Source organism: Mizuhopecten yessoensis, unplaced genomic scaffold, assembly GCF_002113885.1.
Source record: "Mizuhopecten yessoensis strain PY_sf001 unplaced genomic scaffold, ASM211388v2 scaffold8573, whole genome shotgun sequence".
NCBI classification, from domain to species: domain Eukaryota; kingdom Metazoa; phylum Mollusca; class Bivalvia; order Pectinida; family Pectinidae; genus Mizuhopecten; species Mizuhopecten yessoensis.
This window is the reverse complement of record NW_018407615.1, coordinates 1,149,092-1,170,161: the sequence shown is the minus strand read 5'-3', so window position 1 is coordinate 1,170,161 and position 21,070 is coordinate 1,149,092. Positions and strand designations below refer to the sequence as shown.

General features: G+C 36.1%; 1 protein-coding gene across 2 annotated transcripts in view; it reads right to left on the bottom strand.

The window, feature by feature from the left end:
- LOC110456237 (glutamate decarboxylase 1-like) overlaps positions 1-18,568 on the bottom strand; it is a 35,545-nt gene extending 16,977 nt beyond the window's left edge. Inside the window, exons 1-2 of one of the 2 annotated variants that reach the window (XM_021506841.1) lie at positions 18,466-18,568; positions 4,714-4,919 (exon numbers count right to left, since the gene is read on the bottom strand). The gene's annotated coding sequence lies outside the window, so the exon portion shown is untranslated. The remainder of the gene's footprint in view (positions 1-4,713; positions 4,920-18,465) is intronic. The other variant, XM_021506842.1, reaches the window with a different exon arrangement.
- Between the last annotated feature and the right edge of the window lie 2,502 nt (positions 18,569-21,070).

Genomic DNA, 21,070 nt, shown 5'->3' with positions numbered 1-21,070 from the left:
ATCAGTATATATCGTTGTATCTTTAAGTTCTCTAAGAATGAAAGGCTCTAGTCCCTGCAGTATATGTCTCTGGGAATAGTACTTAACTAATGTTGTCAATGGCAGCTGTATAGTTTTGATCCCTTGATTACAGGATATCGAACACTTTAAAGGCATTTAAAAAAACATATAATCTACATGTATTGTCCGCAGGCAGTCGGACCGGTAAATATTGTAAAGGGCATGTTTTCGTAGTCATGGGAGTCAGTCCAGTCTGATTAAATACAAACTTAGTGATGTTTGTAGCACCCATAAACGCTACTCCTTGCATAGGCTTAAAATGTAACAGCATCTTCGCTATTTCCTTCTTGATAGCGCTGTCGTGGATTTTATGTAGGGTTCGAGTATTCTCTAAGTTAAAAGTAAAGACAGTTTGTTTTTCAACTTTATATGTACATTACCAGAGCAATAAATATTGTCTTAAAATAGATTCTAGCGGAGGACCTGAACATTTACATTTTAAATGCCAGGCAAAAGTACATAACATGATAAAAAGACAAATGGGACAAAGGCATAACTTTACTTTATCCATGCTAGTATTAAATGTGTAAGATTTTCATAGATGATACATATTTTAAGAATATCATAAATCCCTGATCATATTACTATGAGATTTTATCTATTCTTTTTTTATCTTATGTTTAATACTAACATGTATCTTTGTGAACAATACCACCATCAAATGTCCACATATCACCCACAGCATATAATCATATAAATATCCAGACTGTTTGTTTTGTGAAATTCCTGTTATGGTCGAAAAGTACAAAGGGACCAGACATATTCGATTTTTTTATCTGATGGAGATTCATCCTTGATATTATTAAGATATTTTTTTTTGTCGGTATGTTTATTCCGTTATTCGTGCCATATAAGGAGAGCGTATTATATAGATATTAGAAGAAACTTTACTTAATAGGCACTGCCTATAAGCGAGTGTACATAGTTCAGTAACCTTTGTGATGATTAGTGTAGATCTCGGGCGCCCGCGGCGCCCATGCTAAGAACTTTAAGGACACAAAACGAACAGAATCCCTCCTTAGGACATACGTGCGCTGAATAATCTTCCATGAAAATGAAATGATTGGTAGTTTGAAAAAAATAAATTTTAATTAATAAAACCTGTCAGATATTCCATGTAGGCCTTTTTCATGTTACTAATTTACTATTATTTTAACACCCTTGTCAATATATCGCCTGATCCATTTAGGGCAACATTTTCAAGACAAAATGAAAGAAATAGGATCTACTGTGCATAGAAAATATTTATTAACAAGGCAATCCATAGACCCTTATGGTCACAAGTAAGAATTTCTATACACAAACAGTACACTTATGTCAGGAAGCATATAGGTCACAGTGAGGTCATAGTGACATACTTCACTCACTTCAAGATGGTTACTCCAAGTGAAATAGCATAGAGGATATGCCCCGTACAAATATTTTCAAAAGTAAAGGTCAAAGGTCAAGGCATACGTCACAGTGACCTAACTCTTGTACTCTGCACTCCTCCATCCCAAAATGTCATTGGAAATAAAATATGGTTACTCCAGGTGAAATAATAGAGGAGATATGCCCCGGACCAAGTTTTTTCAAAAGTTAAGTTCAAAGGTCAACTCATATGACAAAGTGAGGTGAAAGTGACCTTCTTGCACTCTTCACTCTGCCATCCAAAGATGTCCTTGTACACCAAATATGGTTACTCCAGGTGAAATAGTTTAAACGATATGTCCCTGACAAACTTCTCGGACGGACGGACGAACGAAGTGCAAACCTATATCCCTTCGAGAACCCTTCGGGGACTAACAAATTTATCAAACAATGTACTTTTTCCGGTTCATGAAAATCTACATGTTTGCCTTAATTGCCAAGCCCAATGCCACAGGCTAATAAAACAAGAGGCCCAATGGGCCTTAATCGTTCAGCTGGTATTAACCTAACACTTGTAATCTTAAAAGTGGACACATATACAGCTGCAGGCAAAATATCTGTGTTCGATTCATTAGAATCTATCGAACAAGGACATCAAGTTGAACATAGTTTATAGTCTTCCGTCCCAGTATGCTTCTGGCCAAATATCATTACCCTGGACCTTTTGAATATTCAGAACAATTCATTTAAAGAGTTAAACATATTTGATCCCTGTGACCTTGAATATGAGCGAAGGTCATTCATTTGAACAAACTTAATAGCCCTTTAACTCAGCATGCTACTGGCCAAATAACATCATCCTAGGCCTCTTGGTTATTGAAAAGAAGGGTTTAAAGGTTTTAAACATATTTGACCCATGTGACTTTAAAAATGGACGAAGGTCATTTGTTTGAACAAACTTGGTAGCCCTTTATCTTAGCATGCTATTGGCCAAAATATCATCATCCTAAGCATTTTGGTTATTGAGAGGAAGCTGTTTAAAGGTTTTTGATATGTTTGACCCATATGACCTTGACAAAAGTTGAAGATCATTTGTTTGAACAAACTTGAAAGCGCTTCATACAAGCATGATACTTGCCAAATATCATCATTCTAGGCCTCTTGGGTATTCATGAGAAGTAGTTTTAACGTTTTAAACATATTTGACCCCTGTGACATTGAAAATGGGTGAAGGTCATTTGTTTGAACAAACTTTGTAGGCCATCATCCCAGCATGTTACTGGCCAAATATCATCACCCTAGGCCTCTTGGTTATTGAGAAGAAATTGTTTAAAGGTTTTTAATATATTTGACCCCGTGACTTTGAAAATGGGTGAATGTCATTCATTCGTTTGACCAAACTTGGGAGCCCTTCAACTGAGCACAATACTGGTCAAATATCATTATTCTATGTCTCTTGGGCATTCAGAAGAAGTTGTTTAAAGGTTTTGAATATATTTGACCCCTGTGACCTTGAAAATAGATGAAGGTTATTTGTTTGAACAAACTTGATAGCCCTTCATACAAGCATGATACTGGCCAACTATCACCATCCTAGGCCTCTTGGGTATTCAGGAGAAGTTGTTTAAAGGTTTTAAACATATTTGACCCCTGTAACCTTAAAAATGGGTGAAGGTCGTTTGTTTGAAAAAACTTTGTAGGCCTTTATCCCAGCATGTTACTGACCAAATATCATCACACTAGGCCTCTTGGATATTGAGAAGAAGTTGTTTAAAGTTGTTTTTTATATTTGACCCCCGTGACTTTGAAAATAGATGAGTGGCATTCATTCGTTTGAACAAACTTGGTAGCCCTTCATCTCAGCATGATACTGATCAAATATCGTTATCCTAGGCCTCTTGGGTATTCAAGAACAAACAAACTTTGTAGGCTTTTATCCCGGCATGTTACTGGCCAAATATCATCACCCTAGGCCTCTTTGTTATTCAGAAGAATTCGTTCAAATATTTTAAAATATTTGACCCCTGTGACCTTGAAAATGAATGAAGCTGATTTATTTGAACAAACTTGGTAGCCCTTGATTACACCATGCTACTTGCCAAATATCATCATCCTAGGCTTTTTGTTTACTGAAAAGATGTTGTTTAAAGTAAAACGTTGACACCGGACAATAGGACGACAGACGACGGACGACGGACGCCGAACTATGGCATAAGCTCAGTTAGGTGAGCTAAAAATGTCCATGTTTACTTTGAAACATAAGTTTTTGAAACAACCTTCAAACTATAGTTCACTAATTACAATGTTGTATATCTCGGCCATGTATGACCCTTTGAAAGGGCTAGCATGATTGCATTCCTGGGTGGTAGCAGACATGGGAAAAACTTTGGTAGTTGTCTATGGATTGCCAGTAGGTGTTTTTCATTATAGGATACTGATTTCAACTATTTCAATGTTATAAAGTCACCATGCTGGAGTGACAGGTCCCTAGGAGCAATCACAGTTAGTACGAGTGTATTAATCTTTTCATAACCTGCAAAGAGCATGGTAATTTCTAAGTACACACAGACAAACAATAAAGAACTGATGATGTTACAACATCTCTCATTTACAAGCTTTACCTGGTCTGTAGGTGACATGCAAACGCAATAAAAATTATCTCAAAGATGATTCTAAATCAGTATTAAGTAGTTATGAAAGATGATTCTAAATCAATATTAAGTAATTATATATAATTATGGTTCCCATTTTGTTACTCTAAACCAGCATTCAATTTCTCAATATTCCAATATTGGAGAAGCAATATTTATTCCTTTTAAATAACCAAATGATAAAACAATTTCATAATTTACATTTTAATGTAAAAAAGCCTTATATCGTGAACATATTTTGAACCTTAAGCACGATACCACTGTACCAGTATCTTTCGAAGCCAGATGCTGCAATAGATATAAACAGAACCATTGCAATTACAGCACAGAAATTATCTATAAACAACAGTGATCTCACTAAGTTATACAAGAGATACACGGACCTGAGTTGTAATGCAATTATGTTATTTGCTGTAGTGATGTAAAATTCAAACAAAAACAAACTAAAATTTCATATAATCCAAAAAAGGCTTTTAGAATTCCTTGAGAAAAATTCATGTTGGGAGTAACCAACAAATATTATTCATTTGTCATTTATGGCGGGTACATAATTGTCTGACATCAGTATATATCGATGACAATTTTCAGAAACAAATGATATAGTGGGGGAATGAATGACACGGGGGTAATGAAATGACAATTTCAGATATACCTTATAGCGACTTAGGACCTTTCAATCCATGTAGGGTGTTTGATTCTAGCATATCTGGATCTGAAGAAGAAGATTGTTGAAATTTCAGCCAATTTGCCCTCTTTGGCCTCTCTCACCAGGCCCTAGGGAAGGGCCAGGTCCTTACTTTTCATACCATCAATTTCAGTCAATTGATAGTCATTCCAACCATCTTTGAATTTGTTCCCCTGGAAGAAAACAAAATATACCCAAAAGTGTTATTTCCCCATATAAACTACAGTAAGGCCAAAAACAAGATTGCATATGCTTCGGATATTCCTGTGGACCTTAGGGAACATTTTATCACCTACATGGTATCCATGAAGATCATTTTAATAGTCCGGCAAAAATCTCATGTACTTTCTTCCTGTAATGGTCATGGAATCCTGACCACATTTTTGACAGAATAATAACCATTGAAATGCATAGAAATTAATTTTCTTACATTTGTTATTACCCTGTAAGTATATATTGATCCATGGAAATATTAAATTAAAAAAAAACAATTGCCTGCTTACTGACCAACCCTATTTTTCTCTGGAATATTGCCTGAAACACATTTTTTTAGCCTAAACATAAACCCTTTCTCAAGGAGGAATGAATGATTCAGAGGTAGCAATATATTCATAAATTTTAAATATGTCTTCAGGACCTTCCAGTATTTGCTTCTAGCAAGACGGTGCCTGAATAAGAAGACTGTTGAATATTTAGTCAATTTGACCTCTTTTGAGCTCAAACCCCTGGAAGATTAGATGTTATTCATAAATTTGGCTTGCATTTGACCATGGAACTTTCCTTTAAAATTTAACTGAAGTGGTTACTATGACGGACAAAAGGCATTCATAACAGGTCAACACCAAGACTTTGATAATTAAAAACATACATATTCTAGCTGAAGTTCACAAATCATAAATGTAATACTCACTGCCTACCAAGATGTTCGAATGGCCTGTTCTTGTATGAATGCAGTTAAGAACGAGGATACATATATTTATATAAGATGTACCAAGTAATGGGAAACGAGTTGTATATAATTAGTTGTTCATGTTTAGCTATGTTTGCAGTATTTACATAATTTCAAGTTGTACTATTATTTCCACTAGGATTTGAACCTTGGTCTCCCACCACAAAGTGGCGAGTGTGATGACCACTACACTATAGAAATATGTATAGCACAACTGACCTTTTCTTTCAAGATTTATTTCCATTTTTAAAATGTTTTAACCTTTGCATTTATATTTACATTCTCCCTTTGCTTTTCTTATCACATTGGAAATTGTTTTAGCTCCATTCATTGTAGAACTTACCACTCACCCCTGTTTTTCATTATTTTGAGCACTTTCTCAAAGTAGGGCAACATTTCCATTATTCAAAATTTGGTCCTCGGATGGGAAAGTGTTGAAAGTATTTTTTAAGTCTGGGGAAACCCCATCACTTTCTTAGATATAATGAATATGGCTATATTTGCAGAATCGTATTAACAATACCTAATATCTAAGAATTGACTTTGTATATGTTCTATGCCTTTTCGCTACTAGAAATTATTAACTCATTCATATTTTTTCCGTTTTTAAAAATGCTGACTTAGGGAAGGTTGCGGTTTTAATGAATGCACAAAACCAATACATCAAAAAGTTTAAAGCTTTCAATTGCGCGTTAGTTATGAAATTATTGAGATTTGCTTAAGAAATTATTAATGATATCAGCTTCTGAAAACAAATCTGACGTGTTCACAGCTGCCAGGCATTTAAATTACCTCCAATACAATAGACAAAACCTGCCATACCACGTTTTAGATAATTTTGTAAATTATACACTTAACTTTCACACCTGTTTATATATCGATGCGTAAGGCTATGAATGCAAATAACATATTAAAGCAGTGCTCGTTATGAAGTTGTTTACACCTCACAAACATGATTATTTTTTTAATATTTATCTTATTTATCTTGACTGGACTTGATTTCTGAGGAAGTGTTACGTCAACAGTCTAATGTAGGTGTTTGTGAGTAGGGTAGTTTTAAGGGTCTCTGCGCTCGCACATGCACATTACTCACACAATACTCACACATTACTCACATGATACTCGCACTTTACTCACACCTTACTTCCACACTACTCACACCTTACTCACACTTTATTCCCACCCTTACTCACACAATACTCGCACCTTACTCACACCTTACTCCCTCACTACTCCCACCTTACTCCCACCTTACTTACACACTACTCACACAATACTTACACAATACTCACACCTTACTCACACCTTACTCACACACTACTCCCACCTTACTCACACACTACTCACGCCTTATTCCCACCTAACTCACACCAGCATAAACTTTATAAGTCAGAGACATGATCTAGGGACGTATCAATTATGCTTACAGAACTACACATACCAGAACTCTGACCTACTTAACCACAGAACGTAATCCTTAAACAGACCAGCGCCAACCCCTCTAGATTGTTATTCAAAAATAATTCATTTCATTCCATAGTTAAGGGAGCATTCCTTATTACAATCGATAGAAATATACCATGCTGTTATTTTTTTCCTAAAAGAGAAACTTTCTTTAGCAGGTAACAATATTTAACGATACGTTTTAACAAAGACACATCCGATAAGAGATATAAGTAGCTAAATAGTGAAGGACACCTCATTCTGTAACAATCAACCGAAGGATCATGATCTCTGAAACTAGTATACCGGAAATTGTTATGTTGGCAAGAAGTTTAACAACACAAAGTATATCGTTCAGTTTGAACTCCATATCTGGCAAATACCGGATACACATCACCATACTCAAATTAACGGGAACAGTTGTACTCTTGGCCATGATGTGTACGTCACTTGCCATTACCGAGAGATTAACAACAGAAGTCGATATATCAAATCAGCGTCACCACCAGATGACTTCAACACCACTCTGTGCTGATATCTGAAACAGTACCCTTTACATGATGGATATGTCATTTCCGTTTGTCGCTATCATGGGCAAGTACGCATTGACCTTAGACAATTCATCAACAACAAAGCAACCATTCGAGGTATTGCATTAAACATTCAGCAATGGATTTATTTAAAACAATTAACTACTCGCATAAGCATGTCCATTACAAATGCTGGTATGTTCATACAATTTAGACCAAGGTAAATATTTGCGTTTTGTTTTCTGTGACATAAGTAAAGCATTTGATCGAGTATGGCATTTTGGGCCTATTATATAAACTAAAAACATATGGTATTAAAGGTAAATTATACAATTGGTTTAAAGCTTACTTATCTGACAGAAAACAAATGGTTATCTTTGAAGGTTATAAATCTAGTACCAAACCTATTTCTTCAGGGGTTCCTCAAGGATCTGTCCTTGGTCCCTTCCTCTTTCTTCTTTTTATTAATGATATTACTAATAATATAACTTCTCATATAAAACTCTTTGTAGATGATACCTCTCTCTATGTAATAGTAAATAATAGCAATGACCTTACAACACCTACTAACATGCTTAATGATGATCTTGACTCAATCTCCGAATGGTCAAAGCGATGGCAGATCCTATTCAATCCGAATAAGACTGTAGCTATTAACTTCTCTCGTAGACACATTAACAATCATCCTGAACTGCTATTTAACAATACTCCAATTGCACAACATGAACACCATACTCNAAAAAAACTTTGATACATCCGTCTCAGAAACTTTTATTAACTGTGTTCCGAGGAAACTTAACATCATTTTATGTCAGCTAAGAAATTTTAAAAGTGATCTTAACTTTGATAAGTTACAAGACCATCTGATTGATGATGCTTCCTGTGTATGTGGTGTACAGAGGGAAGATCTAATACATTTTTTCTTTCAATGTCCTCTGTATTCAAATATTAGGCATCATATTACCACTATTTATAATCTATTAGGATATTTAAATCTGCACTGTTTAGTATATGGTATTAGTAATGCATCGGACCAAATAAATAAAACTATTCTTATACATGTTGACTCTTATATTAAATCATCAAAACGTTTCGTTACTTATACGTGGTAAATAAATTCCAAATGAATATTCATGTATTGTTTTTATTATTATTATTCAGGCAAGTTTTATCCCTTAAATAACGAGTATTAGACATAAGCTGGTGTGGGTGTGGGTGTGCATGAGTGTGAGAGGAAAACGAATCACAACATTTTAAATACTGATATAGGCAAAGCCTGTTGTCTTATTCTTTTGTCAATACTGTTCTAATATCTTCTTTAATGTTAACTTATGTGTTTGTATTATATATGTATTGTCAATAAAATACTTTTGAAATTGAAATACATTAGCATTTAATGAAACATAAAAAATGTTTTACAATTTCTTGTTTTTTTGTTTGTTTTCTGTTTGTTGTTGTACTAATTGACCTTGGGGATGACGCGGAGCCTCCATTTGCTACAGAGCAACCAGTAAATTTATAAGAAAAGACAAGTATACAATTTAAAACATTTATTATGACATATAATAATTATAATTATTATCAGATATTGATTGTATACAGACATTCAAAACTATTTTGCATAGACATTACAAATAAAACAAACTGACTTGAAAAAAAAGTCAAAATTGGAAAAAAATATGAAAAGATTCATATGAAGCCACAACTTATATCATTTAAGATGAGAAAAATGGAATGATTTTTTTTTCTTTTTCTAGTTAACACAAATAGTTTTAAAAATATTTGAAACAAAACAAAGAAAAATGTCTTTAGTCTATAATGAAAAAAAAAACAATGGGTGTACTACCTTTCAATAATGGAAATATCATAATCTTGGAATGAATTTGTAAAATAAATCTGTTGAGTATTTGAAAAAAAAACATTAAACATTTATTCATCAGATATTGATTGTATATAGACATATAAAAACTGTTTTACGAAAACACAACCTAATCAAAGTTAAAATCATTGACACTATATATATATACATAGACATATATCAAAAAGAGAATGAGACACGAAAAAGCAGTTAATATTTGAAGAAATAAAGTGGAATTTTGTGTATACTACATTTTTTTTATTTAACCCTGCTGTCACACAATAATGCACATTGTATTGTGTACATAATAATGCACACACTTGTACAACCTTGTGAGTCATACAATCTATACAATTTGTCGTTACTGTGTATAGGTTCAGGTAATCCTATTGAACCCTTTGGTCACACAAACCCCTTAAACATGTTGGACGTGTGTATAGAATGTCACAAAACCTAAAAGAACGAAGGAGGTTACACATCTTTCGACAACGTGCAGTTAGTATGTCTAAAATGTCAAATACCCAAATTGAAACCTTGGATCTTATAACGGCACGTAAGTGTTTATAGAAGGGTATTCCCCATAGATTACTTAAATACTTACAAGCTTTTGCAACGATAGGCAAGTGTGAGTAAATAGGTAAATAACTCATGGAACAATAGCACTCACACAGGCCGATACAACGGGGCGTAAGGTCGTATAGACGTGTAAAAAACCACCTGGAACATTAACAACAAGATGTAATGTGCGTATAAGATGGTATCTTACACCTAAAACATGAACAGTCCCACAATCCTGTACAACGATACGTAAGTGTGTATAGAATAGTACCTTACAAACCTGTACAACGATACGTAAGTGTGTATAGCATAGTACCTTACAACTAGAACAACGATACGTAAGTGTGTATAGAATAGTACCTTACAACTAGAACATCAACAGTCACACAAACCTGTACAACGATACGTAAGTGCGCATAATGTTACTGTGCACCTAGAACATGGAGAGTCACACCAACCTGTACAACGATACGTAAGTGTGTATAGAATAGTACCTTACAACTAGAACATCAACAGTCACACAAACCTGTACAACGATACGTAAGTGCGCATAATGTTACTGTGCACCTAGAACATGGAGAGTCACACCAACCTGTACAACGATACGTAAGTGTGTATAGAAACTGTGCACCTAGAACATGGACAGTCACACAAACCTGGACAACGATACGTAAGTGTGGATAGAATGGTACCTTACAACTAGAGCACTTACAGTCACACAAACCCGTACAACGATACGCAAGTGTGTATAGAATATTAACTTCCAACTAGAACATCAACAGTCACACAAACCCGTACAACGATACGCAAGTGTGTATAGAATAGTAACTTACAACTAGAACACTTAAAGTCACACAAACCTGGACAACGATACGTAAGTGAGTATAGAATAGTACCTTACCACTAGAACAACGATACCGAAGTGTGTATAGAATAGTCCCTTACAACTAGAACATCAACAGTCACAAAAACCTGTACTACGATACGTAAGTGCTTGTAGAAGGGTGTATTACACCTAGAACATCAACAGTCACAAAAACCTGTACAACGATACATAAGTGTGTATAGAATAGTCCCTTACAACTAGAACATCAACAGTCACACAACCCTGTACAACGATACTTAAGTGTGTATAGAATGGCACCTTACACCTAGAACATCAGCCGTCTCACATACATTGATAACGATACGTAAGTGCTTGTAGAAGGGTACCTTACACCTAGAACATCATCAGTCACACAAACCTGGACAACGATACGTAAGAGTGTATAGAATAGTACCTTACAAACCTGTACAACGATACATAAGTGTGTATAGAATATTAACTTCCAACTAGAACATGGACAGTCACACAAACCCGTACAACGATACGCAAGTGTGTATAGAATAGGACCTTACAACTAGAACATCAACAGTCACACAATCCTGTACAACGATACTTAAGTGTGTATAGAAACTGTGCACCTAGAACCTGGAGAGTCACACCAACCTGTACAACTATACGTAAGTGTGTATAGTATGGTACATTAGACCTAGAACAGTAGCAGTCACACTGGTTTTTACAAAAGACGTAAGTGTGTATAGTATGGGACATTAGACCTAGAACAGTAGCAGTCACACTGGTTTTTACAAAAGACGTAAGTGTGTATAGGATGGTTCATTAGACCTAGAACAGTAGCAGTTACACTGGTCTTTACAAAAGCCGTAAGTGTGTATACAATGGAAGATTACACCTAGAACATCAACAGTCACACAACCCTGTACAACGATACATAAGTGTGTATAGAAACTGTGCACCTAGAACATGGAGAGTCACACCAACCCGTACAACGATACGCAAGTGTGTATAGAATAGGACCTTACAACTAGAACACTTAAAGTCACACAAACCTGTACAAGGATACGTAAGTGCTTGTAGAAGGGAACCTTACACCTAGAACATCAGCCGTCTCACATACATTGATAACGATACGTAAGTGAGTATAGAATAGTACCTTACCACTAGAACAACGATACCGAAGTGTGTATAGAATGGCACCTTACACCTAGAACACTAGAGGTCACACAAGTATTTATAAAGATACGTTATTGTGTAAAGAATGGTACAGCATTACACTTAGAACAAAAGATGTCACACTGGTCTTTACAAAAGACGTAAGTGTGTATACAATGGTAGATTACACCTAGAACACTAGTGGTCACACAAGTATTTATAAAGATACGTTATTGTGTAAAGAATGGTACAGCATTACACTTAGAACAATAGATGTCACACTGGTCTTTGTAATTGAACGAAAGTAGGTATAGAGGTGAACATAACCCCTAGAACATATAGCTCCCAAGCTAAAAATACAACAGACGTTATTTTATCCTCTCTTCATAAATCCCTGAGCTTTGTCTGACAGAAGACGCCGTTTTACGCTTCTTCACCCTTTTTCTTTGAAATTTCGTACAGCACATTATAATTTGTTAATATACTCTTCTGCTGTCTGTTGAATTGAAACCATGTGTCAACAAAGGTTCTATATATATACATGAACCACTACTCAAAGCGTCCTGTTAAATAATACCAAAATGTAACACAATACTACAATCATGTCATCTCGATCACCACTGATTTGCTTTAAATAAAAAGGCTCTTTAAATAAAAACTGCCAATAGATCCTAGTTTGCTGTTTACAAGCCAGTTATATAAATCAAACCAAAGAAAACGGTTCGGCGACCCTTCATGTGTGTTTTAGATCACTTACAGACTGAATATTATCGCTCCTATCACGGTATTATATTTACATTTGCATGGCATTGTCACTATATAGCCTCTTTGAAAGCTGTGTCGTTGATGGGACTTTAATTACCATGCATCACGAGACACAATTCTTACTCTTAGCGTATTAATACAACACTGACCGGAACTACAATATCCAATATAAATAAACATAACGGCTGCTGAAATATCGCTGGGCAATGTGAGATTTGACAATGCCATTGTAAACTTATGTGCAAAATAAAAAATAAAATTAAAAAAACCACTTTTATTACAACGAAAACAAGACCAATGTCTGCAATATCGTACAAAATGCACATAGCTTGAAATCACCAATGCCGGCAATGGAAACAATTTTAACGCTCATGCAATTTATCAGAAATATGGTCTGTTACACTGCACTGATCAACAGGGGTGCGTTACAAATGTCTGAAATACACATATTATATACACCTACTGACACATATGTTACAGACCTACTGATATGAGTCACAGCACCCATAAACATTTCAGACATTTGTAACGAACCTGTGCTCCGTCGCAAGATCACTCACTTCAAACGCTGTCTTTCACGCGTCTCGCATCCACCATTCTTAAGTTTCTGACGACATGTCAAATAACGAGGATGTCATAGAATCTACCGACTGTTGTCAGGTTCCTATACAATTAACAAATACATTTAGGCCTGGATAGTTCGAATTAACTTCCAAAAATAACTCACTCGTGGAGGGCAAGGTCGGATTTACGGTGTTCACTGTATTTGTCCATGAGCGAAATTTGTTCCGGGGAACGGTCGAAACAGTTTCAAGTATTACTTTCAGCTCAGAGTTCTATTGATAAACTTAAATCACACTATAGACATATCATACGCAATTGTATTGATACTGAATTGTGGAATAAAATTGAAGTGTTTGTTAAAATTTCAAAGTACTCCTTTGTTTGCCAATCAGCACGCGACAATACGCTGTTCAACCTATTGAACGAAATTGTGTGGACTGTCGATAAGGCGGGCATTTTTAATTTTAGATATAAATTATAAGTTAAAAAAGAACATAAAAAGCAGGGAAACGTAAATATAAGTATTGAACTGTTTTTGTATGGTATTTATGATCTATTTGAATGACACAGCTTTGCAAGCAAACAAATCATAATGCCCTAGCGCGCACTGTGTTGTTTGCTTGCAAAGCTGTGTCATTCAAATAGATCATAAATACCATACAAAAACAGTTCAATGCTTAAGTAAACCCTCATTTGTATTTTAGACTATTCCAAAATATTGCTAACCCTTTTCAGTAATAATGGACCCTTCAGAATATTATCAAAGCTTTATATTACTAACCCGAACATAACATTATTGACTTTCTGGTGTAATGTCGCCCTTTCGAAATATTTTATACCCCTAAAGGGATTTGTTCACCCTGCCTAAGAATTTTTGACGCTTTGGAGAATTTTAGACCTTCAATAGTAATAAAGGACTAACCTAATGACGTATATTTATATAGAAGGGTACATAACACATTAAACACTAGCGATCACACAACTCATTACACGGAGACGTAAGTGTTTGTAGAATTTTACATAACATCTAGAACACTATAGGTCAACACGTGTTTAAAACGAGAGGTAAGTGTGTATAGAAGTGCACATAATTACCTTTAGAGCACTAAAATTCTCACATATCTTAACAAGCAAGAGTATGTTTGTATAAAACGTTATATATCACCTAGAACATAGAGCTCAATATAAAATGAAAACCAAACGTATCTACAGTTGTGTGACCGCACAACGCACCAAAAATAGCGTGCTCAGTACACCGTGCATGCATCGTTCACACACCGTCCGCACATCGTCCACACATGGTGCGCACAACTGTGCGATTTAACGATCGTTCGCCCCGTTGTGCGCTTCTCTCCGCACAACTGTGCGATTGGGTACAATTTGTAGATCAATATTACGGAATGAAAAAAATACGTAAAGCTCGTATGCAATAATGAAAACTGTATGTATTATTGTAATTTCTATTCACAGTAATGAAGATTATGTACAGTTTTACAATGCGTGAAACACAGCATCACAGTGACCGTACCGTTAGACTGTCAAGAATGGGTTTCGCGCCAAGGTAACAGAATATGTAAATAACAATTTGATGAGTTACCGGGGTTTGACCTGGCCTGTACCTGACACATAGAGCTGATAAGCGATACCGTATGACCGTAATGAAAACACAGCTGGACGTTTAGTATTTGTTATTTGCATACTCATTTGAATTGAATTGAATTGAATTGAATTGCATTCGGTTTGCCTATAGCTCCGCTTCACCTGTGTTTTCACACCCCTGCCCCTACCCGATGAAATACGTAAGCGCCCCGGCCCGGGCGGGGGAAAACTACCATCCAGGTACATGTAGACGGCTAGTGGCTATCTTTACCTGTATACAGGACTGTGTTGTGATTTCACAGGTGTCGATTAAGGTCGTTTAAAAGGTACCAAAACCACAATTTCTAAATTTAAGAAAGTATAGATATAAAGATAAGTTTATAGGTGTAGGTAGAATATAGAAACATGCGTAAAAAATCGAGGTTTAAATGTTTAAACACGAAACCGTATATATTGTTTAGGCATTCCTCAATTTACACCAACCACGATTGTTATCGCACAACGTTTGTCCATCGTGCACACAAATGTGCGCAAGATATGATCGCCCAAGTTTTTATCGTTCGCACATCGTGCACACATCGTTCACACACCGTGCACACATTGTGCGCACACCGCACATCGTGTAACGTTGTGCGATCCCACAACTGTAATTCTCACTTCAATCACTCCTGAGAATAATCAGATAAAAGATGCTACTTCGTCATATCTCCTTTTAATATCTTACGCCAAATTTTAATTTGTTAAATCGTTTTTCGACACGCTATGATTTGTAAAGATTTCTGATTGGTGTCTTATGTTTTGACATCGTGTATTATAAAGGTTCTATTCATATCCACAAAATACTATTCAGAGTATCCTGCTCACTATATGTTAACCAATACAACAATCGTGCTTTTCGTTAACAAAGAGGAACTTCTACACACCAGTGTACACCGACATACAATACCGACACTAAAAAGATTATACTTTACAAACCTGTTCTGATTTTTTAGTCAGACAACAACAGAAGTAAGGGTATACCGCCGTTATTACTCGACACTAATTACAGAGTATTAATTACCCTTCTTTTAAAACGAAACGTAAGTGTTTATAGAAAGGAACATATCACTGTAAACACCGAAGGTCACACAAGCCTTTACAACGAAACGTAAGTGTTTATAGAAGGGAACATATCCCTAAGAATACCAGAGGTCACACACGCCTTTATAATGAAACGTAAGTAGTGTTTGTAGGAAGGAATATAGCACTTAGAACATCAGCGATCACGCACGCCTTTACAACGAAACGTAAGTGTTTATAGAAGGGAATATGACACTTAGAACTGGATGGTCACACAAGCCTTTACTACGAAACGTTATTGTGTGTAGTAAGATGAAATGCAATGCATACCTATGGTATCGGGTTAAATACGTTGAAAACGCATATCACCGAGTGAGCAAAACACATGGTACAAAGACAGACTTTGTCCAAACACCTCAGTACAAACTTGTTGGTAGAAGCATCAGCTCTATGCTTATGCTTCTTTTTAAACAGCTTATAGCAGGACACGGCCCTGAGGGAAACCATCTTGAATTTGATATAGAAATTGAAGTCGTTACAATATTCATTATCCTATACGAATTCTGACAGCGTATACGTAGGTCCTCAGTTGGAACATCCTTGCCAGGGTGTATGATTTTATATTTACATCCTGGCTACACATCCCAACATAAACACATCAAAAGAAAATTAGATTCAGTGGTCTATAAACGCAAACGAATATGTGTCATTTTAACATCTCGTCTATAGATTAATATGACTTTAGTCTGTTCATGTAATGCCAGTAGGGAATGCGTGTCACCAAAAGTATCAGTTTTATGAAAATTCGGAATAAACGGATTTTTTTTATCGTTCATACAGGGTTTAACGTTTTTGAGTCATCTCATCTGTTGTTTTCTGAACATCCAAAATAGTGCACGATACAGAAAAATAAAACAGACGCGCTACGCATGGCACTGCTTTGTTATTCCTTTTCGGATTTGTTAAAATTATTATTGTATTATTAAACACCAATACTTAAATGATCAAAAACTTGAACTGATCATTAACCAACATTGTACTCTCGAAATACTAGGTTCGCCCCAGGTGTTTCTAGATCTCACTTTTCCCGTGTTTGGAAACGGAGCGGAAATGCATACCTGATACGCTGTTAAGCTTACTCAGAAAGATGGCACAGTTTGGGCCCTTGTCACACACATTTTGTTATTTGATTTGTAAACAATTTTTATATACGATGTCCTTTGTTTTGAAATCCTGTTTTACAAAATTTGTATACGTGTATATGAACTTTTTCATATTGTTCTGTGAAGTTCATATCAGCATCTAACAAAACACTTCAATCGGTCTCCAATATCTAACCGTCCTACGATATTATCGACCTCTCCACAATGTTATTGATCCCTTAAGGATTAGAGTACTATCGACCCCTCCAGAAATCTCATACCCCTCTCCAGAATAATATCGACACCTGACAGTATAATCGCCATCTTCAGAATATCAGCTACCTTTACAGGGGGTTAACAAGTATTATCGACCTCTGTTATTAAATTCCATCCCTCTGGAGTATTATTGACTCCTTCAAGGTTTATTCGAACACGGAAGAGTATTATCTGCTTTCTAAGGTATTATCAACCCCTCCAGAGAAGTATTGGCCCGAAAGTATTATCGACCAATTGAATTTATAATCAATAACTCAATAGTATAAGCAACCCTTTCAATGTATTATCGAGCCCTTCAAACTATAATCAACCCTTATAGACTTGTATTAACTCGTCAGTAATAGTATCAATATTCCAGAGTATCACCGACCTCTTTAGGGTGTAATTGACCTCTTTAGGGTGTAATTGACCTCTTTAAAACATTATCGTCTCTCCAGGAAAGTTATTAACAACGTGCAGATTGTTTGCGACCCCCCGCGGGTGTTGTTAACTTCATCATATTAATAATGACATCAAGATATAACTGTCCCCATTCAGAATATGATCAACACCTACGTAGTACAAGCAACCCCTACAGACAATGGTTTTATCAAACCCCCAAGACGTTACCATCTCCTCCAGGATATCATCAACAAAGCAAGAGTATTATCGATCCTTACATGGTATGACATACTTCGAAAGGATCATATCAATTTCACAACGAAACTACCGCACAATCAAGTACTACAAACCCTTTTAATGTATTATAGACCCTGAAATGGTTATTTCGACTTATCAAAGATATTATCAACCATTCAAAGGTACTATTGAACCCTTAAGAATAGCGTCAACCCCTCCAGTGTATTCCCGACCCTTCTGTTTTACTCAGAAATTGTTACCTACCTGTAAGTATTTACACGTTAGTACCAAGCAGTTTCGGTGTTATCAGTTGTTGATTTACTCATTTTAAGCATTAATGTAAAGAATAATAAACGAATACATACCAGAAGTCTACACGACGACCTCGTACACAGATTCTCTGTTATTGAGCTGTACACTCCTATACGAATTCTGTACAGCCAGAACACCCTAACTTTTTTAAACACAGACGGCCTTTGGTATCTCTAGATCTACCATTATGTCACTATTTGTTAAGGAGTAAACACTGCAGCTATGGCGACATGGGCGATCATCAAACAACCAATGGTGGTTGGTTCCTGCTTTAAATTACACATCTGTAGTCTTTCTTTTAAATCCTAATTTAACATAGGTTCTAGAAATATGTTTTTATATGGCCCCCTGTTTAGATTGTTCTGTAAAACGTATACCAGTACTGCAACTCCGACAATCACATACGACAGACGTGACCTAAAAAAAGATATTCTTCTGCTAACGTGTTCATTTCGTTATTCAATGTTAACATTCAACACAGATTTACTGTTCTCCTATAATGAAGCAATTTAAACAATTTTATGCCACATTAGACTTTGTATGACCGTCAGGCTTCAAGCAAATAGGGCGTTTTAAAAAAACCTACATAATCATTGAACCCTAGAGAGAATTATCGACTACTACCGATGTACTGCCGATCCCTCAATGTAACATGGAATCTTTGGGAGTATTTTATCACTATCTCTTTCCCTCAAGGTATCATCGACCACTCAAATGCATTATTGACCAATACGATAAATTATGAACTTTTACAGAAAGACGTAAGTAGAACTACTCACAACTTCTACAACACTAAAAGTAACACACGAATTAGTAAAACCATACAATTAAGATAATATAACCACTAAAACGTTACAGATCAAACAAGCACGAAACGTGGTGTGGATAAAAACATATTGCTCCATAAGCCCCAGAAGTCAAACAATACTAAAGTATTTATAGAAATGAACATAACTTTCATAGGACCATAGTAGTCACCTCTGCAAGTTTCGGTAAATTTATATAAAAGTGTTAAAAAGCCAAGGAACATTAATAGGCAAACTGTTCCCTGGATTCAAACGTAAGTGTTAGTAGAAGGAAACAAAACCGCTAGAACGGTAAAGATAATGCAAGGCTTCACAACGAGAGTGTAGATACAAAGTAAACCTGGTTTAATGTAATTTATGAATGTTCTAGTAATACTTTGTTTTTTATTATGTTTCAATATCATGCATTTTAAAGTACTGTATAAGTTGTATCTATGGTTGATATGAGCGGACGCTGACCATTAGAAGGAGGTGAGAAGGTAAAAAGTCGTATGCATTTATGGCTATTTTAGCACCCTATATAAGAACGTGCACTAGCTGACCCTAGGTCACAAGCCTGCTGAAGATGATGGAGGAACAAGGTGTGTACCTTCTTTTTTTCATCATGATCTAATTTTGAAAAATATCTAAAAGTGAATTTTATTACGTATTGTTTACGTGTAATATTTTCAAAATTTAATGGCGAACGTGGTGGTTATTGGACATAGTTTTGTCAAACGCCTTGACCGCGCGCTCAAAGGTTCATGGACGAACCTCGGTTTTCATGATGACCCTACAAACATTGCAGTATCGTGTGTAGGTAAAAGCGGGGGTAGATTACCCGATGTTTATGCCCGTGAAGTGACTGATCGTTTACGGGTACAAATTGCGGATTTAGTTTTATTGCAAATTGGTGGCAATGATTTATATTGTGCACGGATCGAGGACGCCAAAGATTCTATCGTGAACAATTTCCTGTCCATTGTCGAGTGGCTCGCCTTGGGACTATCAGTAGTCCGGATCGGAATACTACAGCTGTTTTATCGTCGTAGTACGAGACACGTTTCAGTTCATAAGTATAATGAGACCGTGGACTACGTTAATTCCGCTTTGAAAGCGAAATGTAAAACATTGAACTCTGTTTTTTCTGGCGCCATAAAGGCTTAAAAGATGGCGTCTTTCCTCATCTTTCTAACGACGGGGTTCATTTGATATGATATCTTAAAATCTCTATCATATATTCACATATTTTGCCGGGGGTATGCCCGGGTTTTTTAATACTGTTCAACTATTATGCCGGGGGTATGCCCGGAGTTTTCTGCCATTGCAGGTTATGATGAGGGTATGCTCAGGTAAAATACTATTTCACTATTATCCCGGGAGAATGCCCGGAAGTGTTTTCTAAAGTGAATACAACTTTGTTTGGGGGATGCTCATGAATTGATGTTCATGATAATATATCTGCCTTCACTGGTTTGACCAGGCTTATATACCCAGGATTTAATATATATATCCCGATAATATACCTGTAGATTTATGTGAATTTGTTGACAATTCCTAATCCCCATACCTAGGCACAAATGCAGGCTACTTTTATCTTACTTAAGTATACCTCTTAAAGGGGACATCAGTCACTAACTTGTTCGTTTCTTTTCCAGAGATAAATTAGCAAGGCCCAATTCGGCGAACTCGGCGTAGGGCGGCACAACACCATTCATTGGTGACATCACCCACACATAATGAAGAAATGAGTGTGCCTAGCACAACAACAGCTAGGAGGGGACGCCGACCGGTTGTTCGACAAACACCTCCACCAGTTCCATCAGCACTGGTACCTCCAGCAACTCTGAGTACCACATCTACACTTTCAACA